The sequence below is a fragment of the Pongo pygmaeus genome, chromosome 16, assembly GCF_028885625.2.
Source record: "Pongo pygmaeus isolate AG05252 chromosome 16, NHGRI_mPonPyg2-v2.0_pri, whole genome shotgun sequence".
NCBI classification, from domain to species: Eukaryota; Metazoa; Chordata; class Mammalia; order Primates; family Hominidae; genus Pongo; species Pongo pygmaeus.
The window spans coordinates 67,950,054-67,970,461 of NC_072389.2; the positions used below are offsets into that span (position 1 = coordinate 67,950,054).

Sequence of the window (20,408 nt, forward strand, 5' to 3'; positions counted from 1 at the left end):
GTAATTCATTTTACTAATTTAAATCATGTTTGTATGGGTGATACTGATCTTGTCTACATAACTGTGGACATTTTGTATCCCAACTCAGTTTTGCATTTCTCAAGGAAAATTTTCTGTCATGAAGGATTTAAAAATGACTTTGTCATCCATCTGATGTAGATATTATAGGATTTCGAATGTGTAGGCATGTGTTTGGGTCAGTTGTGTGCATGTCTTATTTCCTCTAGTAAATGGTGAGCTTCTTAAGGACCTGCTTGTATCTTATTTTGTTTTCCATCCCTGCTCCCCACCATTACCCCTGAGCACCTACCACATATGTTCAGGATGTAGTTCCTATAGAAGAAGAAAAATCATTTTCTTCTTCAACCTTCATAGATTCTTAATTGGAACAGACCCCCTTCTTAGTTGGAAGAGACCCACTGTAACAAAAGACAGATTTAACAAGAGGAAAACCAAATTATTGACATATATATTTCATATATACATGGAAGACACCCAGGGAATCAGTAGTTCTCAAAGAGAGGTGGCTTTGAATTCCAGCTTATATAGCATCTTCAACAAAGAACAGTAGGTTTTTAGAGAAGTGACAACACTAAGGAAAAGGATTTTTAGTCTCTATGGGCAGCAGCTTGGGGGAAGGTAAGTAACTGCAGATAACGGCTAGTTAGCAAAGTTTGTTCACGTAGTTCCCTCTGGTACCATCTCCAGGCAGAGAAGTGAGAAGCATCTAAAGCTGTCCGCGGTGGTTAACCTTTGTTCTCCCTGATAAAAGAGGGGGCAGGATACCTTTCTTTTTTGTAAACACATGTCCTGCTTTTAGGCAGATACAGGGAGAGCAGAGAAGCTTTCCTGCATTTGCTTCTTCTTAATTGTCTTCAGCTCAATAATCCTTCATATTTTGGGGTGGCCTATTCTGGTCTCCCACATTCCTGACTCTCTTCAAACCCCTGTGAATGAACATCCACTTTCCCTTCAGCTAGTGATGTCACTGAGAAGGCAGGAGAGGAGAAATTCAGAGGGAGGAGTCCTCCAGCAGCCTGACTTCCCTCTTGACTCTCAGTGTGCAGGCGAGTTGTTAAGAGAGCTCTAAATAGCCTCTTCTGGGGATTGCTGCATTTTACTAGGATCACCGAAAATTGAGGCGGGAGAGCTTGCCAAGAAAACCTCTCCCAGTTCTGCGTGGGCTACAATCTAAGTAACTGAGGCCAGCGGATGTGGACTGAGCCTAGAGGAATTGTAGTAAGGAAGCCTTGTTTCATGGTGGGATTATCAGTGTTGTCCCCAATGTTCAGCTACACCCTTCCTACTCTTCATGGCCAAATTGGAGAACTGTCTCTTCTAAGCAGCTTTGTTTGGCTCACAGTGAGCTGTGCTCTTTATTCTTTAGCCAGACCATGTGCATTATATCACTAGCACTTTCTTGTGCTCGTGCCACCTATTCTGCAACTATCTAATAGAGGGTTTGGTCTTCCACACTAGCTCTGAGGTAGCACTGTTGCCATAGCACCTGACATATACTGAGTGCTTATTTTAGGCAAAGCTCTTTGGTGGCAATGGAAACCCATTCATACCAGTTTGGTAAACAAGGAAGTTTCCTGTATGCTTTTGGAAACAAAGGGCCTTGGGGATCACCAGAACTGGGGACTGAGGCACTGAAGGTGCTCTCCTGGACTCCCACATACCTGGTCCGTCTTTTGGGAAAGGGGGGGGTGTGCTTTGTCTTATTAACTAGATGAACTTGCAAGGTCTTTATTACCTCCTAGTTTCCAGTAACCCTCTGTGGCCGTCCTAATCTTTGTGACTTCGTAATCTTCCAACCGCTGAACTAGAGTTCCACCAAATAGAATGGCTCAGTTACGAGGAAGAATTCCACTGGCCAGAATTGGCCTATTTGACCGAGACCACACCAGTATTAGATCCCTGGCCTGGAAATGGATTAACTGCCATAGGGTCAGGGCTCTACCCCTGCCCAGATGGCTTCGGGGAAGTGGGAAGGTAGGGCAGGTCACTGGGGACCAAAGGCAGCTCCTTTGGGCTGGGCAGACCACAAAACACATCTCTTACATTATTTAAGTATTTGCTAGAGAAAATGATTCATCCTATTTTCCAATTCTAATACTCCGTGTTTTTTTGTTTGGTTTTTTTTTTTTGAGACAGAGTCACGCTCTGCCGCCCAGGCTGGAGTGCAGTGGCGCTATCTCGGCTCACTGCAACCTCCGCCTCCCGGGTTCAAGTGATTCTCCTGCCTCAGCCTCCCAAGTGGCAATGACCCAGGCTGGGGTGGAGTCTTGGGGTATGGAAGTCATGTTCTCCAGAAGTAGATGGAGCCACCTAAGTGGGCCCACCTAGCTGGGATTACAGGCACCCGCCACCATGCCCAGCTAATTTTTGTATTTTTAGTAGAGACAGGGTTTCATCATGTTGGCTGGGCTGGTCTCGAACTCTTGACCTCAAGTGATCCGCCTGCCTTGGCCTCCCAAAGTGCTGGGATTACAGGCGTGAGCCATCATGCCTGGCCAATACCCCATGTTTTGATGTGAAATTTTTCTGTGCCTCCTGTCTTTGGTTAAGAATTACCAGGCATTCTAAAGTATGTCTTCACCTGTCTGGACAATGCCGCTGCCCTGCTCCTCAGCCCTTCTTTGGGGGGTGGACTCTGCCTGAATTGCATAATGAAGGCTGCCATAGTGGAGGGCAGCTCTGCAGGTGATGAGACTTGAGGACAGTGTGTCACCCCTTCCCCCTCATCGAGTGTGCAGAACTACAACCAAGGCAGCTGGAGCCAGGAGGCAACGAGGGTGCTGCAGACACAGCCTGAAGAGTGGTGCCCGCTTGCGTGGCTCTTTCCAGAGAGAAAAAAATGATTTGCCTTTCCATTTGTACAGAATGTCGCTGCTTCCCATTCTTCCTCTACACAGAAGGAAAGGGAAAAGAAATCATTATTCCAAAACAAGACGGAAGAAAGAGAACTAGCCCCATTCAGGGAAGTCAGGTTTCTGGCTGGGCTGTGCTTTGCGACTTCATTAGACCCATGTGTTATTTTGAGTGGCAGGAATAATAGGACTTGCACCTAATCAAGGAAAGGAATTCCAAACAAAAGCTTGGGTGGGGTTTCCTGGGCAGAAGCGTGATATTGTAATAAATGGGAAGCAGGGTTCTACAGTCCAATCTCTGGTCTGATTACACAAATTATAGCAAAGGGCCTGTTTTCAAAGGAATGTTAACACACCCCGCTGAGGCCCCTCCTCAGCGGGTGTGTCTTCATTTCCTCAAACTCCCTCCTTAACAGCTAACGCCTTTGCCAGAGGAGCTGGGGGCCCTATGCGGAATAATTAAGATGCCTTCTTTAGGGTCTCTGCCTTGGGGCCATTTTACAGGTGAGTTTACCTTATGCTGAAGTCCTTTAGGGACTCCTGTGGCTAAATTCTCCGCCCTTCTCTTGCATTACTGAACAGAAAGCGAATGCAGGAGCCTGACCTTCCAGTCACAATTGCGAACATTTCCAAGCACTAATGAACCAAGCGCTTTCTATGGAGTTGAGGAAAGCATTTAGATGAAAAGTCTGTCTCTCTCTGTCTTTTTTTTTTTTTCTGCAAAAGGTGTATCATCCCTTGCCACTGTGCCTGATCGCCTGCTGCTGTCCTTGGTCTTCAGACCCCCACCCTGGTCTCCTCTCCTTCCCTTGCCGACTCCCTGGGCCCAGTCAGTTGAGCCACTGAGGAATTCTCCCTGCTGCTTCCTCTTGCAGTATCCTGCTCCCTACCCCACTTTTTCTTTCCTTTTTTTCCCATCTTCAGATTTTAACATCCTCTCCTCATGAAAGCTCCCTGTCCTTTTCCTTCCTGGACTGTCCCTGAGTCTCTGTTAGATCCCTGGAGCACCTCGCGTTCACCTTTTGAGCTGTTATCTCACCCAGTATTAAATGATACCTTTGCTTCTTTTTCCTTTTCAACTTATAAGCTCCTCGAAGTCTAGAACTGTCCATCTTCAAATTCGCGATACCTGGCACATAATAGATACACCCGAATAGTTTGGAGATATTGTCTCTTAAACAAATTATATATTCTGATTTTATTTTTTAACTACAGCCAATTTATGCCGCATAGCAGATGTATTTCTATTATAGCCCTACCTATGTAGTATTAAAGATTTTTTATACCATTTTGGTTTGTTTTTACCCATATATCTTGCTGCCTTGTCTCTGTTTAACTTTAAGATGCAAGGAGCCCGGTAACTGTGCGGCAAGGCATCGCGGGACAGTTGCCTGACACCTGGCATCCTGGGTTGTGGCCCTCATCCTTCCCTGGGGATGTGTTCGGGTTACTGCAGAATCTGAAGGGCAAGATGAAATCATAGAGGTGCTGGTGCCTGCCTCCTCCTTGCCTGTCTGACGCAGCCTCCCTCTGCTCCCTCTTGGCTGTGCCCCTTCTAGCCTTCCTGAACATCTCTCCTCCATTTATTTATTTATTTATTTCCATAGGTTTTTGGGGAACATGTGGTGTTTGGTTACATGAATAAATTCTTTAGTGGTGATTGCTGAGATTTTGGTGCACCCATCACCTGAGCAGTATACACTGAACCCAATTTGTAGTCTTTTATCCCTCACCCACTTCCCACCCTTTCCCCTCAAGTCCCCAAAGTCCATTGTATCATTCTTATGCCTTTGCATCTTTGTAGCTTAGCTCCCACTTACGAGTGAGAATATATGATAGTTTGGTTTTCCGTTCTTGAGTTGCGTCATTTAGAATAATAGTCTCCAGTTCCATCTAGGTTGCTGCAAATGCCATTCATTCATTCCTTTTTATGGCTGAGTAGTATTCCATCTCACACACCCCCACACACACACACCCCCCCACACACCCCCCCCAGTTTCTTTATCCACTCGTTAATTGATGGGCATTTGGGCTGGTTCCATGTTTTTGCAGTTGCGAATTGTGCTGCTATAAACATGCGTGTATAAGTATTTTTTTTTATATAATGACTTATTTTCCTCTGAGTAGATACCCAGTAGTGGGATTGCTGGATCAAATTGTAGTTCTAATTTTAGTTCTTTAGGGAATCTCCACCCTGTTTTCCACGGTGGTTGTACTAGTTTACATTCCCACCAGCAGTGTAGAAGCGCTCCCTGTTCACTGCATCCACACCGACATCTATTATGTTTTTTATTTTTCGATTATGGCTGTTCTTGCAGGAGTAAAGTGGTATTGCATTGTGGTTTTGATTTGCATTTCCCTGATCATTAGTGACGCTGAGCATTTTTTTCATACATTTGTTGGCCATTTGTATACCTTCTTTTGAAAATTGTCTATTCATGTTCTTAGCCCACTTTTTGATGGGCTTGTTTGTTTTCTTCTTGTTGATTTGAGTTTGTTGAAAATTCTGGTTATTAGTCCTTTGTCAGATGTATAGATTGTGAAGATTTTCTCCCACTCCATGGGTTGTCTGTTTACTCAGGTGACTTCCTTTTGCCCTGCAAAAGCTCTTTAGTTTAATTAAGTCCCACCTGTTTATATTTGTTTTTATAGCATTTGCTTTTGGGTTCTTGGTCATGAAATCCTTGCCTAAGCCAATGTCTAGAAGATCTCCCATTCCTGTTTCTGTCACACTTTGCACATGCTGGGCCTTGTCTCTCTCCCGTTGGGCACAGTGACCTGTCATCCTGCCAGGGTTGGCTTCGCTGGCCTCCTCTGGGAAGCCTTCTGTGATTCCTTCAGCTTCCTGTGCCCTGCCATGAACTCTATGGGTGAAAGCCCCCAGTGTGCATCACGTTTTATTGTAGTCATTTGTTTATGGGTCTCTCCTCCCACTGGATGGAAGGGGGCAGGGTTCTCAGGAAGGGAGACCTGGCCTTACTCCTTTTGGTATTGCCCAGCATATAGCTGAGTGCCAGGCGTGCACTAACTACTAGGTGATCCAGTAAGTTATTTGATAAGGGGCATTTTCTTCTTTAAATAATGAGTTTTAAAAAACTTAGTGGTGGTGTTTTGAGTTTTAGTATGATCGCACATGTCCTAATATAGTCAAAGTTTGGGGCTCTGCACTGTGCAACTCTGTTTTACACATGAGGGAATGGAGACTCAGAATCCTTAGCCACACAGCTTGCAGGAGGCAGGATGGTGCCTCAGCCTCAGGCCTTCAGAGTCTTCCTCTGGTGGGCTTCTCCCCAAGCAAGACAGAGTCCTGGAGACTTCATAAAAATGTTATGCTGGCAGGAGATTGCTGGTGTGCCCGTGGGGTGGAGGTAGACTGGACTCCAGGGAACAGGAACGGCTTTCAGAATTATCCCTGATAGAGCTGACCTTTTCACACACTGGTGGCAAGACTCATTTCAATCTGCAAAGTGGGAAGATTTCAGAGAATGAGAAAGGAGAGATGAAGGTTCTGTGAGCACTACAGAAGGTTGTGCTGAGGTTAGCCGCACCCCTGGATTGTATACCTTATACATTTTCTTACAGATTTTACTTTTGTGTTGTTTTTCCTGTGTACATTAATTTTCCTATGCTGTGTAAGATATTGCATTCCCAGGCCAGGCATAGTGGCTCACGCCTGTAATCCCAGCACTTCGGGAGGTCGAGGCAGGTGGATCACTTGAGGCCAGGAGTTCGAGACCAGCCTGGCCAACATGGCAAAACCCCGTCTCTACTAAAAATACAAAAATTAGCCGGGCGTGGTGTCGGGCGCCTGTACTCCCAGCTACTGGGGAAGCTGAGGCAGGAGAATCGCTTGAACCCCGGGAGGTGGAGGTTGCAGTGAGCCGAGATCGCACCACTTCACTCCTGCCTGGGCGACAGAAAGACTCCATCTCAAAAAAAAAAAACAACAAAAACTGCATTCCCCCCACTGACACACACATACTCAGAAATGCTTATAAATATCCCATTGTTGCCTGCATAATTCCCCCAGAGGAGGAGAGATGCATGCAGGAGCTGCTAATTTGTGCTTGTCTGCTTGCTAGAGACTCACCAGCAGCAAACCCAGACAAGCTGTTAATAAGTGTTAAACACCCCAGAGTCTGCATGCTGGGTGAAGTCCCAGCCAACACTCAGGAGACAAAAACCTTTCCCTTGAGGTAGCCTGTCTTAATTGCTATGGTGAATAAAGTTCATAAATACCATTTTGAGAAGTATTTACGATATTCTTTTGGTACAGTAAAATTTCATTAGTTTGGGATAATGAAAGTCATCTAACTTAGAAGATATAGAGACAACTTAAAAACATTAAAGTATATACATAATAAATTGCACTAGACTGACAGATGATATTTCTAAAAGAGGTTTCTGAAATATGATCTGTGACACAAATTTAAGGCATCATTGCCCAATAGAGGGATTTAGGGGATCTGTGCTAATGGATGTTTAAGAGCAGCAATTAACATACCACTTCGTAATTAAGTACTCCTGGATTGCTTAAGGGGCACTGCCTGGCAACAGTTGGACCTTCAGTTCCTTACATAGCCCAGTGTTCATCTGAATGAACTTAAAACTGTTTGACTACCCTGTTTTCTAGGCAAACGCTTTAAACCTCCAGTTGTGGGTCTAGGGTTATCTCACATTATGAATTAATGTGGTCTATATGAAGGGCATCCATCCTCCTACGTTTCAAATCAGCAAGTATTTGAATGTGTGCTATGTGCAGCAGTGTTGGTCAGCTTTCAAATAATAAAATGTATTTCCCGCCCTCAAGAAGTTTGCAGTCCACTGTGTAGGATAGACAGAGAAACTGGCATTTGGCCCTGGCATAGCATTGTCAGGGGCCGGGCTTTGGAGTTGGATGGCTCTGCTGTTTACTAGCTCTGTGTGTGTGTTTTTTTTTACCTCTTAAGGCTCAGTTTCTGCATCTGTAAAATGAGGATCATGATACGTCTTAGGGTTATTGTGAGGAAAAGCAAGGTAACCCATGTAAACTCTCAAGCATAAATGTTTGTTGTTTATCTGGTATGGCTCCTGCTGATGCAGTAAGGAAATGACTGAGATAAAGCATGGCAAATGTTCCATTAGACTAGGTATGTGTTATATCCCTGAGAACACACAGGTGTGAACAGGATAACTCCTGGTGGGGGCATGGGGTGCGGGCAAGAGAGGCCAGTAGCTGGGGAGAAAGTTAGAAGGCTACAGATGAGCGGGACATCAGTACTTCTCTGTTCGTTCATTTGGCAAACATTTTTGAACATTTTTGGTGTGCCAGAGACTTCACCAGGCACTGGGATTATAGGAGTGACTCAGAACAGATTAAAAACCCTGTTGGAGCCTGCATTCCCATGGGAGAGAGAAGGGAAGTGCACAGCCATGTGTGTAAGAACACTGAGGTGAGGGGTATAAGGCGAGTTCTAGGAATGTGGAGTAATTAAATATGGCCAGAAAGTAGAGGGATGTGCGTGGGGTATAGGGGAACTGGATGACCAGGCTTAGGAGGGAAGTAAGCACATATTTGGGAAGGCCTGATGAGTCTTTCTAAAAAACCCCTGGCAGCATTGAGTAGCCACAGAAACCTTCCCTTTTTTTTTTTTTTGAGATAGGGTCTTGCTGTGTTACCCAGGCTGGAGTGCAGTGGCACAAGCACAACTCACTGCAGCCCCAAACTCCTGGACTCAAGAGATGCTCTCACCTCAATCCAAGTCCTCACCATGTTGCCCAGGCTGGTCTCAAACTCCTGGGCACAAACAGTCCTCCTGCCCCAGCCTTTCAAAGCACTGAGATTATAGGCATGATCCGCTGTGCCCAGCCTACTTTTTTTTTTAAAAAATATATAAATATTTTTATCTGCTGTCATTGTAACACTTATTTCTTATAGAAAATATATACAAAATTAGAAAGTAAAAGCAAAATACCCATAGCTCCCACTGCTCAGGAAAAAATTTGTATTTTGACCGACTTATTTTCAGGTTCTGCCCCATGGCATTAATTTATTTCTTGAGTCGACATAGTTATGATCATAAGTACAATTTAGTTATCTGTTTTTTTTTTCCCACTTATTATAGAGTGAGCATTTTCTCAAATTCTTGTAAACAGTATTTTACTGACTAAGCAGTATCCACTCGGGAGTATGAAATATGGTTGACTTAACCAGCTCTTTCTTTAGGATCATTCAGTTGTTTCCAAGACCTTATTAGCATAAAGAATGAATGTTTAGCATCTTGATTTGTGAAAGCATTTCTGCACCTGAGATTATTTCCTAGTGTTAAATCTGCAACATTGTGATTACTAATTCAAAGCACTGGACATTTTCAAAGATGTTTGAACACATTGTCAGAGTCCTTCCCTAAAAGATTACACTGACCGAAAAATAGTGTAAAGCTCTCTGTGTCATGAGGCACCTGGAGGCCTGGTGAGGGTGGATTTGAGCGGCAAGATGCTGGTGGGAGTAATAGCCAGACAAAGCCTCCCCCAAGGCGATGGCATTGCTGAGAAAGAATGAGGGGACCAGCCAGGAGCTGTGGCTCACGCTTGTAATCCCAGTGCTTTGGGAGGCCGAGGAGGGTGGATCACTTGAGGGCAGGAGTTTGAGACCAGTGTGACAAACATAGCAAAACCCCGTATCTACTAAAACTACAAAAATTACCCAGGCGTGATGGCGCGCGCCTGTAATCCCAGCTACTTGGGGGTGGGGTTGAGGCAGGAGAATTGCTTGCACCTGGGAGGTGGAGGTTGCAGTGAGCCAAGATCATGCTACTGTACTGCAGCCTGGGTGACAGAGTGAAACTCTGTCTTGGGGGAAAAGAAAATGAGGGGACCTTGCTTGAATGTGAAATGTGTAGGCTTGTGGCACATCATGAACTTCGGCCAGGCATGCTAAAGATGATGCCTTTTGGTTTAGGACCTCCAGAATTCTCTCTTCCCTTTCCCCCTATAATCTGTACCTTGTAACCATTTGCTTAAATGTCACTTTCCCCTACTGAGTTGAGTTCTCTGAGCCCACGACCGCAGATATTAGCATTTTTATGTCCCTAATTATTGTTTAATTAAGGTCTATAAAATGGGGGGTGGTGAAGGGAAAGGGGGCATGGAGTGTGGCTTGGGCAAGGAACATGGTCCTTGTCCCAGCGTGGCTGGGGCTGGCAGGGCTGGGCAGCAGGAGGGAGCGGCAGGAGGGGAGGGGAGAAACCCCTCTGCCCTGGGCGAGGTAGAGTGGAGCCTGAGCAGGCAGGGGTGGAAGATTTGACTCTCCATCGTGGCTCTGGTTTCACCACTGAGTGATCTGGGGCAAACCATCGCGTTCTCTCTATGCTTCATTTTCTTCAGGAGGTGCCAGCAGCGGTGATCTCTTCAAATGGAACATTGAACGATTATTTTTGGTCTATAGGTAAGAGGTACAATTTAAAGAAAAGGCAGGGAGTGATGAAATCAAACTCAGAAGACTCACAAATAGTCCTCTTCAGAATGTTGGAAGCACGGTGGGAGGCCTATGGGGAGTGCTCAGTCTGTGTTAGCAACGGAGATGGATGATGACAGCCACTCATCAGAGGGTAGCTTTCTCACTGACCAGCTGGGAATAGTGTGTTTCTTTGGGTAGTCTCTGCCCCTTGACAGATGGAAACACCTTCTCTCTTGACCCTGCCCTTGAGCTTGTCCTTTGGAAAACATCCTTGGCCTGGGCTTTTGGGGCTGGGAACACATTCCCCAGCCCTGTCCTCCTGAGCTCTCCTGCAGCTGCTGGAAGAAGCACCTGGAGGATGCCCAGCTGCGCCCTGCCCAGGTCCTTCCAGAATCTCGAGGCTAGATAAGCCCAGTGTTAGAGCACGTATGAGCTTCTGAGGGCTGCTGTAACACATGACCACAACTGGTGGCTTGTAACACCAGGAATCTATTCTCTCCCGGTTCTGGAAGCCAGAAGTCCCAAATCAGGGTGTCTGTCGGGCCATGCTCCCTCCAAAGGCTCTGGGGAGAATCCTTCTGTGCCTCTTTCAGCTGCTGGTGGCTCCATGCCTTCCTCGTCTTGTGTCTGTGTCATGCCGCACTCTGCCTCTGTCTTCATACAGTCTGCCTGTTCTTTCTGTTTTTCTCTGTCTCTTCTAAGGTCGCTTCTCATTGGATTTGGGACCCAGCTGTGTAATCCAGGATGCTCTCCTCTCGATATCCCTAATTACGTCTGCAAATATCATTTTCCAAAATAAGGTCACATTCACAGGTTCCAGGAATTAAGATGTAGGTATGTCTTTAGTGGGGGCCACCATTCAACTCCTACAGGCCCGAGGCAGAGGTGTGCTCTCTTGGGAAGACCAAAGGGTCCCCTCTGGGCACCCAAGTCACAGACATTTGGCCTCACCTGGCTGTAGAGTCTCTCTTCCCTCTTAGGAGAAACTGGGAGATTCAGAAAGTTCCCTGCGGGAGGCAGGGGTTAGCCCGGCATTTGGTGCCCAGGATTGCCTGGGTGCTAGGATGGCCTCCTCAGGCATACTCTGCTACCCAGACTTTCTGGAAGCATGGCACTTTCAGCTCACGCATGAGGTTGGTGCAATCTGGAGTCGGATATCTCTCTGCTTCTTGCGTAAGCAGGTGAACTCAGTGGCAGTAATTGTAGCTGTGGTTGGATTTTTGTGGTAAAGGGGAATGGCTGTGGAAAACAGAAGTTGGGTAGCACGTGAGGGAAATGTTGTGATCGTGTAGGATAGGCACGGCTGAATTTCAGTTACCAGAGTAGTTTTATAAACACTCCACATATGTGAATGCTGACAGTTTAATTCAAATGAGAAGCTATGATTTGGTCTTTGTGGCGGTCAGATACGGGTTATATTTCAGGGTTAATAATCAAGCTAAAGTTAATCCCTGGCTTTAAAGCTACAGTTGATGAAGCAGTAATTTTGTGTGAGTTTTCCCTTTCTGCCTTGTTCCGGTCAAGGCTGTGTTCAGTTCTTTGGTGATAACTGTCCTCTCTCTTCCTTCTTCTTTATCTCTCCTTTCCCTTTGCTTTTCCTTATATGCCAGCGCTCCTCCTCTTTCCTCTTCTCAAGACTCTTCAGGGCTGTTGGAAATACTAACAAGATTGCCCTGTTGATGTGAATGTGTTTCCAAAGTGGTTTCAAAGTGGCTCCATCCAAAAGTTTAGGAGGTTTTTAGGGATTGGCCTTTCTGGACCACATTCCCCCTGCCCCACCCACGGGGAGGGTGCCAGGCGGATCCCTGGCTTGGTTCCAAGTGTGTCAACAGCATGTTGCTTTCTAGTTCAACAAGAGGGAATAATCTTGGGTAAACATGGCCGTTGGAAAAAAGCAAATATTTGTCTTGGCAGTTGTAGTCATTCAAATATCTAGACCCTCTTGTGTTCCTGAGGGAGCTATGCCAGAAGGCATGGCATCAAATCCCACATCTGGTTAAGAAATACTGGTAAGAATAGATAAATAAAGGATGTTTGGAAGGCAATGCTCTTTCTCCTTTCTTGTCTGTCTTTCTCTTTCTTTCTTTGTCCCACTCTCTCTCTTTCCCTCCCCTCTCTGAACAAGTCTGAATATTCTCTTTTCCCTAATTTTGGTTGCTTAAGCTAGTGTTTCTCAAGTTTAGCCTGTTGACATTTTGGGCCAGATCATTTTTTGTCATATGGTGCTGTTCTGACCATCAGGATGTTTAGCAGCTGCCTCGGCCTCTACCCACTATGCCAGTAGCACTCGGCCCCAGTGGCGGATACCAAAAATTTCCCCAGACAACGCTGAATGTCTCCTGCATGGGAAAATTGCCCTTGGTTGAGAACCACTGGCTAAGCCAATTTTCTCCAAGGTGGTAAGTGTACTACTGGTGGCATAGTGGAAGAAGCTTCCATGCACGGGCATCTGTGTATGTGTGTGTGTGTGTGTGTGTGTGTGTGTGTGTGTGTAGGGAGGAGTGGCAGTTGGGTTCCTTAACCTTCACACTTACTTCTTAAGGATCACTTTCAACCCAGCTGTAGTCAGCCTGGTCATAATGTGGGTCTCACAGCAGTGAAGGCAGCTGGTGATGATCAATCAACATGATTGGCTGTTCACTTTAGAGCATGTCTTAGCTATCTTCCTTTTCAGGCTTATCGCCATTCCTCCAGTGGTTTTCAAGTGCAGATGCCAGTTGCACTGAGGGTGCTCGGGAGATGAGCCTGACACTTGGCACCTTTTGCTTGCGTTATTCCTCAGCCAGGCAGCAAAGCATGACAGGAGTCTATTGCCCATCACTCCTGTGAGTCAGTCAAACTTACTTCATGTCATCTGGGGGGACGGTGCCAAACTGTAATGTCAAGGTGACGTGCTCTTTGGGTGAATGTGGTTCCTGGACCTTCTCAAGCATGACTGCACTTTTTACAGCCACAGTCTTGCTTCTTTAGAAAACTTAATAGACTCTATCCCTACGGAACTGTCCATCTACCCTTAAAACCTTACATATTTTTATCATTTTTTAAAAACATGCTTTCAGAGTTTTGAGCTTGTTGTAGTAATGTCATACGAACAATTAAGTTAGAAACAAGGTACTTTACCTTCGTGTGTTGCCTCCTGTTTGTTTTTAGTTTGTTATTGGGAATTCTAAACATCTGCAGGAGTAGAGGCAGTGGTAGGCTCCCATGTACCAGCTTATCTCCAATTTTCAATACATGACCCATCTTGTTTTATCTAGAGTCCCCTTTCTCCATTCACTCGATTATTTTGAAATAAATCCTCAATATCACATCATTTCATCTGTACATATTTCAGTATACAACTCTGAAGGGCTTTTTCTTAAACACAATTATAATCCCCCCAAATAAAGGAGCCACCATTACACCTAAACATTCCTCAATATTAAGCATTTGTTGCATTTGGTTGATGTATCTCTTACATATCTTGTGGTCTACCGTGTAAGACCTCTTCATGTAATCAAAATCCTCAAGGGCAGGACAGACCTGGAAGTCATCTTTTGTGCCTCTGTGTCTGATGTGCTGATATGCAAGGGTGCAGAGCCTTGTGCCGGTCACCTGGCAGGAACATCGTAGATACCTGCTTTTCCTCTAATTCCCTGTTATGCTCTTCTTTCCAGGTTCTCTGGCTTGACACTGGGCATAGCACTTTCTTAAGGGCAATGCTTAGCTGGTGGGTGTCCTGAATTGCTTGACAGTTCCTTCCCCCATGCCTGCCCTTGGGTGGGCTGCTGTCATTGTCACCTCCTTTTTTTTTTTTTTTTTTTTTTTTAATAAGTCAGGGTCTTGCTCTGTTGCCCAGGCTGGAGTGCAGTGGCACAATCATGACTCACTGTAACCTTGACCTCCTGGGCTCAAGTGATCCTTCCACCTCAGCCTCCTGAGTAGCTGGGACTACAGCTGTGTGCCACCACACCCAGCTAATTTTTTGTTTTTATTTTTTGTAAAGGCAGGTTCTCACTCTGTTGCCCAGGCTGGCCTCGAACTCCAGGGCTCAAGCTATCCTCCCTCCTTGGCCTCCCAAAGTGCTGGGATTACAGGGCAGCCTTTTTTCCCCCTTAGATGGAGCCTACTCTCCAGATCTACTCTCTGCCAAACTTTTCGATGCCAGTATCTGGCACCAGCCTGAGTTCTGGATGTACGTAAAAATGTACTAATGCTCAAAGCGTTAGAGAATCAACTGAGTCCGGATCGATGCTTCCTGACACTTTCTTTGCAAGCTACCTTTGTGGCTTCTGCCTTTCCTTGCTGTTGCCCCTGCAGGCCTCTCTGGAGAGGCTTGTGCCCCCTCCCACACCCCCACACCCTGGGTCTGGAGGCAGGATCTGTGGGCACCGGACCCCCTGTTGCATTTTGGAATCCCGCGCTCTGTGCTTGTTCACCACCTCCTCCTGCTGCGCTCTTCCTGTCTTGCCCCCATGGCTCCTCCCAGCTTTGTGCTGTCCTCCCCAGGCCAAGGCCTGGCTTCACCATGGAGCTGGTGCCCTGCTCATGGGTCTTCCCAGTTCCCACGCCTGTCTTCTCATAGCTAGTGGCTCCAGTGCCCCTGCAGGCCAACCCATAACCACTCAGCCCCCAAGCTGACCCTTACCTGTCTGTAAAAGCCTTCCCTTCCAGTCAGCATCCGATCTTCATAACCACATCCTGAGCCAGGTGTGGTTTCCCCAGAAATGCTACCCCCTTGACATGCTCTATCCACCTTGATCACACCCCTCATCGGCTCTTTGACCTCCTCAAAACCTCCCTGCGGAAACTCCTCCTTGTCTTCTCACTCTGGAGCCACCCCTGTCTTCACTTCCTTCTTTACCTGGCTCCACTGAGAGACGTGAGCCCTGGCGAATGCAGGTGTTGTGGCCTCCTCCGCCCTGCCACTGGCCCAGCCCTTGGATGCATCATTAGAGATGGCTGCCAGCTCACGTGAGGACCCACCACCTTGGCTCAGCCCTCTTCCCACATTCATCCTTCTAGGGGCCCCAGTGAGCACACAGGTTCTTCAGGAAAAATGCAGCTCTTTACCCCTTCTCTTCAGCACCTGCTTTTCATAGAGAACCCCCCTCCTATCTTGCATGGATGACAGGAGTCCCACAGGTCCATGCACCCAGCTTCCCTCCTCTCTCTCTGGCCATGTTCCAGCCTGGGGGTGGAAGAACCTGCCCATTTCCCATCTCTTCCAGGGTCTCCTTTCCCCAAGAATCCCCTTCCCTCCCTAGTCCATGGTTTCTGCCGTCCCTTTTGCTCCTTCCCTTCAGTCTACACATTGCCCAAATCCCTGAATTTCTTTCTTTTTCTTTTTTTAAACAACCGAAGGAACTCTCCCCAGAACACTGAGAGGGATGCGTTATTATTCCTTTCTGTGGATGGGGACACAGTGGCTTAGTTGGGAAATAGCTGCCCAAGCTCACAACTATCTGATTAAAGTTGGAGGCAGGTTGGGAGCTCAGCTGCCTGACTCCCTGCACATGCCTTCAACTTTGGGTCAAAGGTGGGGAAAAGATGCAGCCCTTCCTGGGTGTCCCATCTTTGGTGCAGGGTTAAGGAAGGAGCCTTGGGACCAAATGAAGTGACTGCCAGTGCAAGTCATTTGAGGCTTTAAGCTGCTTAACTCTCAACTCCTTGGTATTTTAGGTACCATCTGTCTTCCCATCTCAATTATGAATTCTCCAGGGACTGTCACTTTATTTATTTATTTTTTGTCTCTTAGGATGCTTTGTGCATAGTTGATGCTTAGTAATGAGCTCTTATTCATCTAGAAACTTTTTGCCTTTAACTTCAACCTGGAAGGCTTTTAAAAAACATGATTAGCCAGGCGCGGTGGCTCAGCCTGTAATTCCAGTGCTTTGGGAGGCTGAGGTGAGAGGATCACATGTGGCCAGGAGTTTAAGACCAGCCCAAGCAACATAGCTAGACCCCGCCTCTTCAAAAATAAGGATGAAAAAATTAGCCAGGCATAGTGGTACATGCTTGTAGCTCCAGGTACTCAGGAGACTAAGGTGGGAAGAGTGTTTGAGCCCAAGTGTTTGAGGTTACAGTGAACTATATCGCACCACTGAACTCCAACCTGGGCAACAGGGTGAGACCCTGTCTCAAAAAAAAAAAAAAAAAAAAAAAAAGAAGACTATTTCCTTGCGTGTGTGTAATGAGTACAATGAATACTTGATGCTTTTGCTTGTTGAGGTATGATCATTCCAGACTTGAACTTTAGTTTGCATAAATTTTTCTATTTCTGAAATCAGGACCCATCAACACTGTATTATATGTCACAGTGTGGTTTATAATTCATGGCATTTTATAATTGAAGAAATTTGGCATTTTAGTTGTAGATATAAAAATATAAGTGTTACAGATCCTAATCCTAGCTTTTTTCTGTCTAAAAATATAGAGTCTCAGCTCACTTTCTCTATTTATCTTGCCACTCCCTACCTCCTACAAATGTAGAGGGAGATTGCCAAAAAAATGGAGATTCTGCTGGGTTGACTTAGATGAGTGCTTCTGAAATCATCTGAAAGTTTAATATCCGTTTCAGGGCTGGGCTCAGTGGCTCATGCCTGTAATTCTAACACTTTGGGAGGCTGAGGTGGGCGGATAGCTTGAGCCCAGGAGTTCAAGACCAGTCTGGGCAACATGATGAAACCTCATCTCCACCAAAAATTTAAAAATTGGTCCAGAATGGTGGCATGTGCCAGTAGTCCCAGCTACTTGGGAGGCTGAGGTGAGAGATGGGAGGATCTCTTGAGCCTCGGAGGTTGAGCCTGTAGTGCTCAAGCGATCCTCCCAACCAAAAACAAACAAACAAAAAATTATTTTCAGGCTGATAAACTTTTGTAAAATTCAATAAAAATGAAATATTTGAAAAAAATAAAATACAAGCACATTTTAAAAAATCAGAATCAGTGTAAATTACTTTGTCCAGTTGCTATATAGAATTTTCTAAGTGTTTACTCTCAATTTCTGTGCTTACTGTGGACCAGTTACAAACTGGTGAAGGCAGACCACCTCTTGGTAGTGTGAGCTAAATAATGGAGGTTTTACTTAATTCATCAGTTTCCATGGAATCACTTAAAAACACACACATACACACACACAAAAATTAGTCCAACTTCTTCTGTTCCCTGATGACCATTCAGAAAACACTGCTTGGAAGCACACTAAAGTCCACTGCCCTGCAGAGGTCAGGCATGAAGGTTTGTGTGACTTAGCTTTATCAGTGTTCAAGCTATAGTTTAATTCCATGTTCGTTACTTCATCCACTGAAAACCAGTGGAAAGCAAGTGAGTGGCTGTTCTCCAGGTGTATGGAAAATGCCCAGCCCTCCCTGCCTTGCGGTAGAATCATGGATTTGAATATTTTCCCAACTGTGTAGAGTGAAATTTCAGTATCCCAAGTCATAACAGTCAGATGTAATTTTGTCTTATTCTGTTTATTTGTGAGGTTAAAAATAGGAATTGGGAACTGCTTTTTAAAATAGCAATAGAGTGTTTTGACTCTTGGTCTGCAGGGGTCTTTGGGGTGATTATGTGATATTTTATGCTCTAAGGTAGTGGTGATTGTCTTACTAGAACATGTAAATATTTAAATCTTAGTGAGAATTGGCAGGGAGTATTCAAGGAAGTATACAAAACAATTCAAAAACTAAGTCTGAGTTAATTTTTTTGTTTTAAAGTTGTGCTCGAGATCACGCCATTGCACTCCAGCCTGGGTGACAGAGTGAGACCCCGTCTCAAAAACATAAATAAATAAAAATAAAAATAAAGCTGTGTTCAAATAATATCATTTATGGTGAGATGATATGTAACATGTTTATGCATTTGTGAAAAGGAATTAGACTCTACAGGAGCACTGTCTACTTTGAGGGGCTAGCAGTGGACCCTCAGGAGTTGCATCCTCCCCGAAGGCCCCTGCCAACCTCATAGGTTGTTTTTTAGCAGGTGAGTTGTATGGGGTAGACTGGCCATCTTATGCACGGGTCAGGGAGGGAGCACAAGAATTGCTGATACTTGCCCCATAAGGACACAGACCCACAGAGAGACGTGAATAAGACATTGCTTTGTATTTTTTTTTGTGTTTGCATTTTAAGAGACTGGAAGGGAAAAAAAGATAATGGAATGATTTTTCCCCCCACATAAAAGAGTAATATGGAGGAAATTTGTTCCTGGAGAAGACTTTGCTGTTTGAATACATATATTTATTCATTCTATTTTTGACAAAGAGCAAGTATGAGCTAAGTTACTCTGTGTAGAGGAGCTGATTCTGGAAACCCGAGGGAAACACTGAGAACATAAATGGGGAAGCAGAAAGTCCTTGCTGTCCCGTGAGAGCAGGAGCTCATGTAGGCGAGTGGAGTAGGATTCCTCATGTGCTGGTTTCAGCCCCAGGGAGTGAGGTCTGGGAGGGCAGACGTCTTGCCCATGGTCACCTGGCCAGCTGTGTGCCACCAGGAATCAACTAAGGCCTGCTGTGTCTTTCCTGGGTCACCTTTATCTTACTGTGCGCAACACGGATCACATAGAATAAGATGGCTGTAACTTTATTTAATGAGTAGAGAATTTGTTTTTTTTTAGTGAAAACAGCTTTGTTATGCTTCTTATTATTGAAAATACTACTTTGCCGGGCGCGGTGGCTCACGCCTGTAATCCCAGCCCTTTGGGAGGCTGAGGTGGGTGGATCACCTGAGGTCGGGCATTCAAGACCAGCCTGAGCAACATGGAGAAACCCCATCTCTAGTAAAAATACAAAATTAACTGGGTGTGGTGGCGCACGCCTGTAATCCCAGCTACTTCAGGAGGCTGAGGCAGGTGAATCACTTGAACCTGGGAGGCAGAGGTTGCAGTGAGCCGAGATCGCGTCATTGCACTCCAGCCTGGGCAATAAGAGCGAAACTCTATCTCAAAAACAAAACAAAAACAAAAACAAAAAAATACAAACAAAAAAATACAAACAAAAAAACTACTTCATAAAATTCTTATATTTAAATCTGATATGTGATACTTGCTTTAAGATAATCTCCAGTGATTTCTGGGAAGGAATTAAATGGGGGTCTAGGATGAAATGATTTTGGCCATGAGTTAGTAATTGTTGAAGCTGAGTGATGAGTACATAGGGGTTCATGATGATATTTTCTTTGTTTTGTATATATTTAACTTTTTAAATTTTTTTTATTATACTTTAAGCTCTAGGGTACACCTGCACAACATACAGGTTTGTTACATAGGTATACATGTGCCATGTTAGTTTGCTGCACCCATCAACTCGTCATTTACATTAAGTATTTTTCTCCTAATGCTATCCCTCCCCCAGCCTCCCACGATCTGATAGGCCCCAGTGTGTGATGTTCCCCGTCCTGTGTCCATGTGTTCTCATTGTTCAACTCCCACCTATGAGTGAGAGAACATGCAGTGTTTGGTTTTCTGTCCTTGTGATAGTTTGCTGAGAATGATGGTTTCCAGTTTCATCCATGTCCCTACAAAGGACATGAACTTATCCTTTTTTATGGCTGCATAGTATTTCATGGTGTATATGTGCCGTATTTTCTTAATCCAGTCTATCACTGATGGACATTTGGGTTGGTTCCAAGTCTTTGCTATTGTGAATAGTGCCACAATAAACATTGTATGTATTTAACTTTTTTAAAAGAAAGTTTTAAACATGTATATGGTACATGACGTGGTAAATAAGTTACGAAATCTCATCACCCAACAAGAACCAGAACCACTAGGAACTGGAAAACATTATTTAATACCGTTGTGCATGGTGTCTCACGCCTGTAATCTCAGCACTTTGGAAGGCTGAGGTGGGCACATCACCTGAGGTCAGGAGTTCGAGACCAGTCTGGCCAACATGGTGAAACCCCGTCTGTACTAAAAATACAAAAATTAACCACGTGTGGTGGTGCACGACTGTAATCCCAGCTTCTTGGGAGGCTGAGGCAGGAGAATCACTTGAACCTGGGAGGTGGAAGTTGCAGTGAGTGAGATTGCGCCACTGCCCTCCAGCCTGGGTGACAGAACAAGACCCCGTCTCAAAACAAACAAAAACCCCCATCTCCTGCATATTCCAATTCATGA

The 20,408-nt window shown here is 45.2% G+C and overlaps 1 protein-coding gene across 6 annotated transcripts in view; it reads left to right on the plus strand.

Moving 5' to 3' along the window:
- TLN2 (talin 2) overlaps positions 1 to 20,408 on the plus strand; it is a 449,658-nt gene that overhangs the window by 165,272 nt on the left and 263,978 nt on the right. The gene's annotated exons all lie outside the window — the stretch shown is intronic.